The sequence below is a fragment of the Macaca fascicularis genome, chromosome 8 (genome assembly GCF_037993035.2).
Source record: "Macaca fascicularis isolate 582-1 chromosome 8, T2T-MFA8v1.1".
Classification (NCBI taxonomy): Eukaryota; Metazoa; Chordata; class Mammalia; order Primates; family Cercopithecidae; genus Macaca; species Macaca fascicularis.
Window position 1 is genome coordinate 26,026,658 of NC_088382.1, and position 11,415 is coordinate 26,038,072.

General features: G+C 42.6%; 1 protein-coding gene and 1 long non-coding RNA gene across 4 annotated transcripts in view; one reads left to right on the forward strand and one right to left on the reverse strand.

Moving 5' to 3' along the window:
• PEBP4 (phosphatidylethanolamine binding protein 4) overlaps nucleotides 1–7,607 on the reverse strand; it is a 227,194-nt gene extending 219,587 nt beyond the window's left edge. The window contains exon 1 of the mRNA XM_005562829.4: nucleotides 7,425–7,607. The gene's annotated coding sequence lies outside the window, so the exon portion shown is untranslated. The remainder of the gene's footprint in view (nucleotides 1–7,424) is intronic.
• LOC107130577 (uncharacterized) lies at nucleotides 5,920–10,585 on the forward strand. Of its 3 annotated transcripts, XR_010577219.1 has the most exons (4): nucleotides 5,920–5,974; nucleotides 7,328–7,416; nucleotides 7,761–8,003; nucleotides 10,456–10,585. It is a non-coding gene; the product is annotated as an uncharacterized lncRNA (long non-coding RNA). The 3 variants fall into 3 exon arrangements; XR_012417144.1 differs by lacking the exon at nucleotides 7,328–7,416; XR_006700313.2 differs by lacking the exons at nucleotides 5,920–5,974; nucleotides 7,328–7,416 and adding an exon at nucleotides 6,786–7,296.
• Nucleotides 10,586–11,415: the final 830 nt, after the last annotated feature.

The window sequence follows — 11,415 nt, forward strand, 5'->3', positions numbered from 1 at the left end:
CAAAGACAAAGAATTGTGAAAGCAATAAGAGACAAGACTCATCATGTACAGGGATCCTCAATAAAATTATCAGTCGATTTATCAGCAGAAACTTCGAAGCCCAGGGGGCATTGGGACAATACAAAGTACTGAAAGAAGAAAAAGTTCTCAATTAAGAATTCTATGTCCAGCAAAAGTATCTTCCAAAATATTAATATGACAGAAATTAAGAAAGTCCCAGATAAACAAAAGCTTACGGAGTTGATTACCATTAGAGCCGCCCTGCAAGAAATACTGAAAAAAAGCTGCAGTAAGTTGAAACTAGGTGAAGAAATATATCAAGACCTTTGTTTGAGGTAAACACACAGACAAATAAAAAAGCCAGTATTATTGTAATTTTGGTTTGTAATTCCACTTTTAAATACAGGATGTCTTAGTCCATTTAGTGTTGTTATAAATGAACACCTGGGGCTGGACAATTGATAAAGAGGTTTATTTGGCTTACAGTTCTGCTGGCCGGAAGATTGGGCAGAAGAGAAAAGCCTTGGCCTTTTCTCACTCATTTTAGAAGGGAAAGGGAAGCTGGAGTGTGCAGAAATCACACAGTGAAATAGAAAGCAGGAATGAAAAATGGGAGGTGCCAGGCTCTTTTTAACAACCAGTTCTCATGGAACTAATAACGTTGGAATGCACTCCCCTGGAAATGCATTCTACTCATGAAAGATATGCCCCCATGACCCAAACACCACCCATTGGGCCCCACCTCCAACACTGGGGATCAAATTTCAACATGAGATTTGCAGGGCACGAATATCTAAACTATAGCACAGGATTTAAAGACAACAAATAAAATAATTATATATCTATTAGTGGGTATATAATATATAACAATGTAAACTGTAACATCGGTAACACAAAATGGGGGGGGCATGGAGCTGTATAAGTAAAATGTTTGTATGCAATTGAAGTTAAGTTAGTATCAATTCAAATTAGATCATTATAACTTTGGGATGTTATATGTAATTCCCATGGTAACCACAAAATGTATTTATAGAATATACACAAAAGGAAATGAGAAGTGAATAAAACATGTCACTACAAAAAAATCAACTAGATGTAAAGAAAGGTAGAAATGGAGGAAATGAGGGACACAAAAAGCTGAAAAGCAGCCAGATACAGTGGCACATGCCTGTAGTTCCAGCTGCTTGGGAGGCTGAGGTGAGAGGATCACTTGAGCCTAGGAGTTTGAGGCCAGCCTGGGCCACATAGTGAGACCCCATCTTTTAAGAATGCAAGCAAGTAAGCAAGAAGAGTTAAAACATATAGAAAACAAATAACAAAATGGCAAAATAAGTCATTGAGTCATTGTCTATCAGTAAATGGATTTAAATTTAAATTTAATTGGGTTCAATGCCTCAGTCAAAAGTTATAAATTGGCAGATTAGATTTTTTAAAAATGATCCAATTATATACCGTCCACAATAGACTTGCTTTAGCTCTAAGGACACAAACAGATTGAAAGAGAAAGGATTTAAAATGATATCCTATGTACACAGTAACAAAAAGAGAATAGGGATGGCTATATTAGTATCAGACAAAACAGATTTTAAAGTCTTGTTCTACAACAAGAGACAAAGAAGGGCATTGTATATTAATAAGAATCAATTCACCAAAAAGATATAACAGTTGTAAACCTATATGCACCAAACATCAGGGATCCAAAATATATAAGCAAACAAGGATAGAATTGAAGGGAAAAATAGGTAGCTTAACAACAGTAATTGAAGATTTCAGTACTCCACTTTTAATAATGAATAGAACAACTAGGCAGAAGACCAATTAAAGAAATGGGAGACTGGCTGGGCGTGGTGTCTCACACCTGTAATCCCAGCACTTTGGGAAGCTGAGGTGGGCGGATCACTTGAGGTCAGGAGTTCAAGACCAGCCTGGCCATGGAGAAACCCTGTATCTACTAAAAATACAAAAATTAGCTGGGCATGGTGGCGGGCCCCTGTAGTCCCATCCCAGCTACTTGGGAGGCTGAGGCAGGAGAATTGCTTGAACCCAGGAGGTGGAGGTTACAGTGAGCTGAGATCGCTCCACTGCAGTCCAGCCTGGGTGGCAGAGTGAAATTGTCTCAAAAACAAAAAACACAATACATCCCAAGCCAAAAATTTGAATTCTAAAATGCTTCAAAATTCAAAACTTTGAAGGCCTATGGAATACCACAAGTGAAAAATTCTACACCTGACGTCATGTGATGGGTCACAGTCAAAACTTTGTTTTATGTACAACATTATTAACAATATTGTATAAAATTATCTTTAGGCTGTGTATAAGGTGTATATAAGCATAAATAAATTTCATGTTTAGACTTAGGTCCCATCTCTAAAATATCTCATATATGCAAATATTCTAAAATCTGAAAATTTGAAATTTGAAATACTTCTTGTCCCAAGTGTTTTTGATAAGGGAAACTCAACCTGTATACCAAGATGTATGGGATGCAGTGAAAGCTGTATATGCTGTAAAATAGCTATAAAAGCTTACATTGAGAAGTTGTAAATGTTTATATTAAAAAAGAAGAAGGATCTCAAATCAACAACCTAAATTTACACCTTAAGGAGGTAGGAAAAAAAAAAAAAAGAACAAGATAACCCAAAGCTAGCAGAAAGAAATACTGAAGATTGCAACAGACATAAAATAGAGAACAGAAAAACAGAAAATCAACAAAACCAAAAGTTGGTTCTTTGAAAAACATCAGTAAAACTAACACTTTCAGCCAGATTAATTAAAAAACAGAGAAGACTCAAATTACTAAAATAAGAAATGAAGGTGAGGGGATTACTCTAAAATTTATAAAAACAAAAATATAAATAAATAGTATTTTACAGAAATAAAAAGGGTGACAAAAGATTAATATAAACAATGGGTAAAGTTGTTGGTTATGTAATAAATTTGATAACCTAGAAGAAATGGACAAATTCCTGGAACATAAAACCTACCAAGACTGAAGCAGTAATCAAAAATACCCCAGTGAAGAAAAGTCCTGAACCTGATAGTTTTACTGGTGATTTCTACCAAACATTTAAAGAAGAATGAACACTAATTCTTCTCAAACTCTTCCGAAACATTGGAGAGAATACTCCCTGACTCACTCTGTGAAGCCAGCATTACGCTGATACCAAAGCCTACCTTCTAACCAAAGTTAGAAAAGAAAACCACAAAGCAACATCCCTTAGAAACTCTGATGCAAAGTCCGCAACAAAAGATTAGCATAGATCATTTCAACACTGAAAGGATTATACAACATAACCACGTGAGATTTATTTCTGGAATGCAAGCATGATTCAACATATAAAAACCAATCAACATAATAACACCACATTAATAGAATGAAGGAAAAATACTACATGGTCATCTCAATTGATGCAAAAAAAGCATTTGACAAAACTCAACACACTTCCATGATAAAAACAAACTAGGAAGGGAAAGAAGCTTCCTCAATATGATAAAGGCCATATACAAAAAGCCCACAGATAACAACACACTTAATGGTGACAGACTTCAAGTTTTCCTCTAAGATCAGGAACAAAACAAGGATGCATGCATTTGCCACTCTTATTCATCATGTATAGAAAGTTCTAGCCAGAACAATTATGCAAGAAAAAGAAGTAAAAGCCATCCAAATTAGAAAGGAAAAAGTACAATTATCTGTTTGCAGGTGACAATCTTACATATAGAAAACTCTAATTTTTTAAAAAAGAAAAACTGTTAGAGCTAATAAGCAAATTCAGTAAGGTTGTAATTTACAAAATCAACAAACAAAAATCAAATGTATTTCTTCACTCTAAAAATGAAGAATTCAAATAGGAAATTAGGAAAACAACTCTATTTATGATTACATAAAGCAGAATAAAGTGGGAACAAACTTAACCAAGGAGGTGAAAGACTTGTACACTGAAACTACAAAATTTTGCTAAAATAAATTAAAGAAGAGATAAACAAATGTAAAGTCATTCAATGTTCATGGAGTGGAAGACTTAATTTTGTTAAGATGACAAAGTTACTCAAAGTGATCTATAGATTCATTGCAACCCCTGTCAAAATGCCAAATTTTTTTATAGAAATAGAAAAACCCATCCTAAAATTTATATATAATCTCATAGGACCCCAAATAGTCAAACAATCTTGAAAAGAAGAACATAGTTGAAGGACTCATACTTTCTGATTTCAAAACTTACTACAAAGCTACAGTAATCCAAATAGTTTGGTACTGGCATAAAGACAGATAAATAGGCCAACAGAATAGACTAGAGAGCCCAGAAATAAACCATCATATGTGTGTATGAGTGTATGCATGTGTGTGTGTGCGCGCGTGTGCTCAAATGATTTTCAGCAAGGGTGCTGAAAATGATTCTGGGACAAGTGGATAGCCACATGCAAAAGAATAAAGTTGGATCCTTGCTTTACACCAATGAAGTTGGAACCTTGCTTTAATTCAAAATGGATCAAAGATCTAAATGTAAGAGCTGAAACCACAAAACTCTTAGAAGAAAACACAGGGGAAAAGCTTCATGACATTGTATTTGGCATTGATTTACATATGACACCAAAAGCAGAGGCAGCAAAAGTAGACTGACAAATTGAACTCCATGAAAATGGAAAACTTTTGGGCATCAAAGGACACTATCAAAACAGTGAAAAGACAACCTGTAGAATGAGAGAAAAAAAAATCCCAGAAACTAGTGTTCTCTAGAGCCCCCTTTGGCAACACTGGCCACTCCATCCTCCTCACTGTGTAGACCTCTTGTTCAGCCTGTGTGGACTACTCTCCGTCTTCCCAATCAGCCATGCTCTCTCCCACCTCTAGGCCTTTTTGCTCAAGCCGTTCTGTCTATAAGGGGTGCCTTTGTCTCCTGCCCCATGACCTACCTGGCTTACTTTTTCTCACCTTTATGTGCTATTTAAACATCACTTCCTTTAGGGTACCTTCCTGGGTATCTTGTCGTATCTGCAGACAGCATCTGCAGTGCTTCCACCAGGATAGAATAATAATATCTGGCCATTTTTGTTTATTTACTGGTATTTCTCTGTCACTAGGCTGTTACCTTCGTGGAGGAGAGACCCCAGGTAGCCTAGGAATTGCTGTGTCTGCCACCAGCACAGTGCCTGGGACCAGGAGGTGCTCCATTACCCCTCGGGGGTTGGGGAAGGGAGAAAATCAGAGAGGGAGGGGTGGATATTGAATTCCTAAAGATCATGCTTCCCCCCCATTATAGATCTGGGTCTCACTGAAGCTCCAGGAGCAGAGCTGCTCCTCCCACCTCCCATTCATTGATTTCTGCCTTCTGCTCTACTTTTCTGTGCACATATTTCATCCTGTGAGGGACTCATTTGTCTCTGCATTCCCCACAGCACTATGAACATAGCAGATGCTTAATAAATTGTTACATAAATAAGCACGCACATGTAAAAACCGTATGTCGTAAAGGAACTATTCTGACCTTTGATTGTCCTATTTAAAGACAGGGAAAGAATTCCAAAGTCACCCAATATGCACTTGGGCCATCTTTTGTTATCAACTCTTGGTTGCTTTTCATGTACCTTTCATTTCAGATGACCAATCTGAAAATTGTCTTGAAATGCAGAAGTATAAAAATATAATTTCCTTTGTTTTTTTCTCGGGCAGGGGGGCTTATTCTAAATGAACAATGATAAGAATTACATCAAACTTCCCATCAGAAAGCAAGCGAGAAGAGAATGGAGTGAAACAGTTTTAAAAAGTTAAAACTTCCATCAACCTAGAATCTGTTTCCAGCGGAATTTTTCTTCAAAAGTGGAGAGGATATGAAGACAAAGAAAAACTGAGAGAAGATTTTGCCAGTACACCTGCCTTGCATGAAATGTTAAAAGAAGCCCTTCAATGAAAAGGAAAGTGAAACCTTGGCCCTACATAAAGAAGGGAAGAATATCGACGATGGACTAAATGGAGGTAAAGGAAAATATTTTATTTTTATTATTCTTAATTGGCCTTACAGATAACTGTTTGTTTAAAATAGTTAAGAACAAGAATGCCTCAAGTGTTATGGCTGATCGTTAAGTGCATGAATGCTAGCAATGTCTAAGAAACGGGAGGAAGGAATGGGGAATGCTCTGTTACAGGGTGTCTACACTTGCTCTGTTTTAAGAGATGTTACTTTCCTTCTATCAAGCAGAAGACAGAGGAAGTCATGGTGGCAATGATGGGGCTGGCGAAGAGAGCTCCAGGGCTGGATTTTCCCAACAATTATATTCCCCAGGAGTCAGGAGAGTGTCTGTGAGATAAACCCAGCTCTGACCCTTTCCCTCACCCCTCCATTTATCCAAAGGGCCTCGGGCCAGAGGCTGGGGGCCAGGACCTTTCCACTCTAGGGACATAAGTTCCTCTTTTAGGTAGCCCCAGCTTGGTGGTCTCAGCAACCAACGGTTGACTTAATAAACCCATTTCATTAATAGATGCACATTGCATCTATTAATGAATCACTTCACCCATGGGATGGCAGGCTCCAGAGGGGCTATGAAATTGTGGTGCCTCACACATTCACCTGCCGTCATGTCACCCTTGAAAGGTTGAACGTTTTGTCCATCTGGTGGAGGTGAGAATTGAACTTAGAGCCTACTGAAGCTATGTATTTACCTCGTCCCTCTTGGCAGGGACAGAGTCAATCTCTGGTTCCCTCTAAATTTCTCAGGATGGGAGGAAATGGGGATCCTTATTCCTATATCACAGAAGGGGGAATGAGGACCTCACAAAGGAAAGAAACGCACTAAATCTATCAGATGTAAGGCCTGCCTGAAATCAGTGAGGCTCATCACAGCCCAAAACTCAGGCAGTGAGAAATTCACCGAAGTGGCCTTTCTGAGGAGAATTAGAGAAATGTTTGAGGCTCACAGACAGGCACCTAGAAACACCATGAAGAATGTCACAAATAATGCCTCAAATGATGTGCTCAAATCACACTAGAGTGAAAAAATCGGAAACACCACCTTTACCACGAATTTCTTTCTTTCTTGGCTCACGGCAAGCTCCACCTCCCAGGTTCACGCCGTTCTCCTGCCTCAGCCTCCCGAGTAGCTGGGACTACAGACGCCCGCCACCACGCCCAGCTAATTTTTTTTGTATTTTCAGTAGAGACGGGGTTTTACCGTGTTAGCCAAGATGGTCTCAATCTCCTGACCTCATGATCTGCCCGCCTCGGTCTCCCAAAGTGTTGGGATTACAGGCGTGAGCCACCGCATCCAGCCCACGAATTTCTAACAGCTGCCTAGTCCAAGGTTTTTTTTCTCTCTCTCCTCTCTCTCATAGCAAATTCCTACCGCACACAAACAGGGGAGAAGAGCCCTTGTCACTTGCCTGGAACAGTGTGGGAGCTGTTGGGTGCTGGTTGCAGGAAGGTACATACCTTGACAGGTTTCTGGCCTGGAGAACGTGGGGAGAAAACTCCCTCCAGGGTGCCCCTCAGTTTGGGCCCTTAAGGTAATCAGAGCCTGCGGATGTTGAGAGTTCGAGAGGTTCAGGAAGATTCCTAGAGCCACAGGAGAGGAGGCAGCCGTTGGCAGTTGGGGAGACAGTTGGAGAAAGTTCCAGGGGAGTTCCAGGGAGGAGCTGATATGTAGGGCAGGAGAGAATAGGAAAAGAAGAATGGGTGGGTTTGCCAGCATTCCTCCTTCCAAGGATTCTAAGGAAAAGAGTGGAAACTGCGGAGACAATTATCTTACCGTTTCTCCTGCCTTTCTAGATGCACAGAGAGTCAGGCAGAAGGGACACTAGAGATGCAGAAAAAGAAGGCTGCAGAGACAGGTGCAGAAGGTTGGAGGGAGGAACCACTGAGACCAGCGTCCAGGGAAAGATGTCCAACGTTTGACCACGGAGAGCAACAGGCCTTCAGCCACAGACAGGAGAGAGACCGGATTGACAACTATCTTCAGAGCTCCCAGTCTGGAGGCATTGATTAAGGCGGAGTTTAACTCTTGTTGCCCAGGTTAGAGTGCAATGGCGTGATCTGGGCTCACTGCAACCTCTGCCTCCCGGGTTCAAGCGATTCTTGTGCCTCAGCCTCCTGAATAGCTGGGATTACAGGCACCCACCACCACGCCCAGCTAATTTTTTGTTGTTGTTGTTGTTGTAGTTTTAGTAGAGATGGGGTTTCACCATGTTGGCCAGGTTGGTCTCAAACCCCTGACCTCAGGTGATCCACCGCCTTGGCTTCTCAAAGGGCTGGGATTGTAGGCGTGAGCCACCCACCACACCTGGCCACTGGGGGGATTTAGAAACGTCCCCTTCCCCAACAAGTGTGGCCTGGAGCCTGCAGAATAATGGAGGCCACCACCTGGTTCAGACCCAAGTCTTCCAGGTTGGCTCACACTTGGGTAAGGTTCTACCAATCAGGTAACTAAGCCCAGGGCAAGTACTTGGTTTTCAGGTCCTGGGTTTCCTGCTGTGTTTTAAATGACCACACCTGGAACCATCCCCTTACTTTCTTTCTAGAGAATTCCTCACAGGAAAATCAACAAATCAATGGGAAGTCAAACACTTACCCAGTGGTTCTGCCCAGTAGACCACCTGAGGAACTCCTGAAAATCACCAATGCCTGGCCCCACCCCAGGTGAATTAGACCAGAATCTCAGAAGGTGAAGCCTAGACATGAAGGGTTTCAAATGCTTCCCAGATGATTCTCATATGCAGCCAGGCTGGAGAGTCCTTGTATTCAATCTAGACAAATAGCAGGCACATGGCAGGTGCTGAAGGTGCAAAGATGAACAAGGTGAGGATCCCGCTTTTGATAAGCTCACAGTTTAGGAAGGGAGATGAGCATCCAAAGAAACAAACAGCCAGGTGTGGTGGCTCACACCTGTAAGCCCAGCACAATGGGAGGCTGAGGCGGGAGGATTGCTTGAATTAAGGGGTTCAAGACCAGCCTGGGCAAAATAGTGAGACCCCTGTCTCTACAAAAAAAAAAAAAAAGGAAGGGAGGAAGAAAGAAAGAAAAGTTAACCATGTGTGGTAGTGCACACCTTGAGGCTGAGGAGAGAGGAATGCTCGAGCCTGGGAGGTAAAGGCTACAGTGAGCCATATTTGTACCACTGCACTTCAGCCTAGAGTGAGACTCTGTCTAAACAAAACAAAACAAAAAAACACAGCAAACAAAATCACCAACTGTGGGCCGGGTGCAGCGGCTCACGCCTGTAATCCTAACACTTTGGGAGTCCATGGCGGGCGGATCAGTTGAGGTCAGGAGTTTGAAACCAGCCTGGCCAACATGGTGAAACCACATCTCTACTAAAACTTCAAAAAAATTAGCCAGGTGTGGTGGCACATGCCTATAATCGCAGCTACTTGGGAGGCTAAGGCAGGGGAATTGCTTGAACCTGGGAGGCGGAGGTTGCAGTGAGCCGAGATCACACCATTAAAATCCAGCCTGTGTGACAGAGGGAGATTCCATCTCAAAAAAAAAAAAAAAAAAAAAAAAAATCACCAACTGTGTGCTGAGTTCAGTCATAGAAGCACTCCCAGGTTAAAGAGGAGGGTGTGTTAATCATGTTTTTAAAAAAGTTTTTTTTGGAGGTCTTACTCTGTTGCCCAGGTTGGAGTGCAGTGGTGCAATCATAGCTCACTTCAGCCTTGAACGCCTGGACTCCAGGGATCTTTCCACATAGCGAGGACTACAGTCTGCACACCACCATGTCCAGCTAATTTTTTTAATTTTTGCAGAGATGGGAGTCTCGCTATGTTACCCAGGCTGGTCTCGAACTCCTGGACTGAAGCAATCCTCCTGCCTTGGCCTCCCAAAGCACTGGGATTAGAGGTGTGAGCCCCTGTGCCCAGCCAATCATGCTTTGTTTTGTTTTGTTTTGTTTCACTCTTATTGCCCAGGTTGGAGTGCAATGGCACGATCTCGGCTCACCGCAACCTCTGCCTCCTGGGTTCAAGCGATTCTCCTGCCTCAGCCTCCTGAGTAGCTGGGATTACAGGCATGTGCCACCACCCTGGTTAATTTTGTATTTTTAGTAGAGACGGGGTTTCTCCAGGTTGGTTAGGCTGGTCTTGAACTCCCGACCTCAGGTGATCCGCCTGCCTTGGCCTCCCAAAGTGCTGGGATTACAGGCATGAGCCACCGCACCTGGCTATGTTTTTCATTTTCTGTATTTTATGATGGTTTGACATCTTGGGGGCCCTGCTGGCCTGGAAGAGACTGTCCCTCCCAGGGCTAGCTAATTCCTAGAGATAGTACATAACTTGCCTGTGAACTTGCCTTTCACGTGCACGTCAGCCAATTCATTCCCCAATCCCCCACCACCTCCTTTATCTACTGTCACACCAAGCCAATACTCCCACTGCCCTAAATCACCCCAGACCACGAACATCATGCAAACCAGCCAATCTTCAACCAGCTCAGCCACTCAACCTGTGCTTTCCTCCCTTCCTTCCCATAGGAAACACAATCAGGGCCCTACTTTGTCCTGGCTCCTCCTGCCTCACGACCTACCAGCTGCTTCCCCATGTCGTCCTGCAAGACGTAGTGTGCCCCTTTCTCTTGGAAACTATACATAATAAATACTTTCAGTGGCATTGGCCTCTTCGTGTTGTCACTTGGTAACCTCTGTCAGTTAAAATCCCACCAATACAATCAAGACAGAGGGTATGATTCTCTTACAGAGTGAGGATCAGAAAAGGCTTTGCGAGAGGGACAAGAGGCAGTGCAAAGGGACTGGGGCAGAAGGGCAAGGAGGCTGGTGGATGAAGAGCAGGATGGGATTGTTAGAGCACAAAACACAAGGGACCAAGAGAGGTGGGGTGGGGGACTGCATGCAAGTCTTAGACTGGATGGGGGAACCCTGGGGCAGCATGGGATGCCCCCCTTTGGTACTGTCACTCAGCCTTACTACATCTCCAAAAGCTGGAAAGAAGACAGGAGACTATTCCACAGATGGGAAACTGGGGCATGCTGCAGAGTTGATTCTTCCTTAAATAAGAGCTGACTTACGCACTTGTCTTCTCTCCAGCAAGTCCTCCAAACTAACCCATTTCTCCGTGCGGGTTTCTGTGAGGTTAACAAGGTCATAGTGCAGAGCCTTCAGGCTGGCACCAACATTCCTGGCCCGAAACTATGGGAAGAGAGCCTATGCTGGCAAAACTCCTTTTTCAGAGAGAAGACATGTGCTTTGGGCATGGACCTACCACTGCGAGCTTGTGCCTTAGTCAAGCTTCCTATTCTTTCTATTCCTGTTTCCTCATCTTTAGAGTGGGTGCACTAACCCATGGCTCATGCAGACGAGGAAGGGGAAGGGTGAGCACAGTATTTGACACATAGTATGTTTGATTCCATTTTTTCCCTCTTATTTCTTTATTGAGACAGGATCCTGCTGTGTTGCCCAGGCTGGAGTGCAGTGATG